The sequence below is a fragment of the Austrofundulus limnaeus genome, unplaced genomic scaffold (assembly GCF_001266775.1).
Source record: "Austrofundulus limnaeus strain Quisiro unplaced genomic scaffold, Austrofundulus_limnaeus-1.0 Scaffold1746, whole genome shotgun sequence".
Lineage (NCBI taxonomy): Eukaryota > Metazoa > Chordata > Actinopteri > Cyprinodontiformes > Rivulidae > Austrofundulus > Austrofundulus limnaeus.
This window is the reverse complement of record NW_013954148.1, coordinates 66,112-67,650: the sequence shown is the minus strand read 5'-3', so window position 1 is coordinate 67,650 and position 1,539 is coordinate 66,112. Positions and strand designations below refer to the sequence as shown.

The window sequence follows — 1,539 nt, the reverse complement described above, 5'->3', positions numbered from 1 at the left end:
TTTCTACCCGTTAATCTTTTTTAATTCCCATGAAAAGTTTTTTCAAATTGCAAATTTTTGATAGTTTCCTTCCTGAACCTGAACCTCCTCTGAAGTTTCAGTAAAAGTTTTGAAAAATTTCCGAAAAGTTTCTGTAAAGATTTCATAAAGTTTCGTCATTTTTCTGTAGTTTTCATCAAGTTTCTGTAAAGGTTTAGTCAAGTTTTAGTAGCAACATTTTAGTAAATTTTCAGTCATGTTTCCATAAAGTTTCTGTAGTTTTCATAAAGTTTCTGTAGTTTTCATAAAGTTTCTGTAGTTTTCATAAAGTTTCTGTAGTTTTCATAAAGTTTCTGTAGTTTTCATAAAGTTTCTGTAAAGGTTTAGTTAAGTTTTAGTGGCATTTCAGTAACATTTTAGTAAAGTTTCTGTAAATTTTTCAATAATGTTCAGTAAAGTTTAAAGTTTCAGTAAAGTTTCTGTAAAGTTTGGTCCCTCAGGACAGAGGAGCAGATGTTTCTCTGTTGTTTTTGATCAAAGTGAACAGATGTCTGTAGTCTGTAATCTGTAATCAGGTTTCTGCAGACAGAAGTGACCCAAGTCTGACTGTTATGTGGTCCAGGTCTTCTTCATGTGAGGGACCAATCAGATCCAGATCTGATGTCTCATTTCATCACTTTAAGCTGACAGAGGACAGTTACTGTGTTTTACTGAAGGTGAACCAGCTGAGAGCATTACTCACTCTTTAGGGAAGGGGATGGGCTGCAGCAGGCTGGCCAGAGCCGGTCTCCAGTCATCGTAGTCCGACCTGAAAACCACAAACAGCCGGTGAGGACAAAGACAAGAGGACGCTACGCCCTGCAGCGAGAAGACTGGAGACACGTGAGACAGACTCAGGTCACACATGTTAAACAACCCAGAGTCTTTAAATGAACATTTGTTTCCTTGAATGAGTTGTAAAGTGTGGAACTACCAGTCTGCTGTGAGGAGCAGCTCCATGCCTCAAACATGGAGTTCAGACTTTAAACATGTCTAGAAGACATTTTTCTCTCCAGTCATGGAGGCTGTTCCAGTTCAACTTCCTGGAGCTGGATTGTGAAACACATTGAAACAAACTGAAACGTTTGGAGAAAGATTATAATAGTTTTTTTTTTACATTATAGTTTAATTTTATTTCATTTTGACTTTTTTTTCTTTTAATTCCGTTTTAATTAGGTTTTACAGTGGTTTTGTTAGTTTTTATTAGTTATTATTGCATTTGTAATGCTTAGTTTTAGTTTAGATTTTATTAGTTCTAGTATTAGTTTTTTTATGGTTTGAATCAACATATTTATCAATACATCCTCCAGTTTGTGATGTTCCTGTGAGTTTACTAACCAGAAGATATTTGGTCACTAGTTAAATCAGTCCATTATAGCAACACCTTCCTAAAATAATTAACTTACCGTATTTATTCATATATAATACGACCTCATGTGTAATACGACCTCATGTGTAATCCGACCTCATGTGTAATACGACCTCATGTGTAATACGATCTCGTATAATATGACCTCATGT

At 35.2% G+C, this 1,539-nt stretch overlaps 1 pseudogene; it reads right to left on the bottom strand.

The window, feature by feature from the left end:
• Positions 1–721: 721 nt before the first annotated feature.
• Positions 722–1,539, bottom strand: part of LOC106536253 (C-Maf-inducing protein pseudogene) — a 4,814-nt pseudogene continuing 3,996 nt past the window's right edge.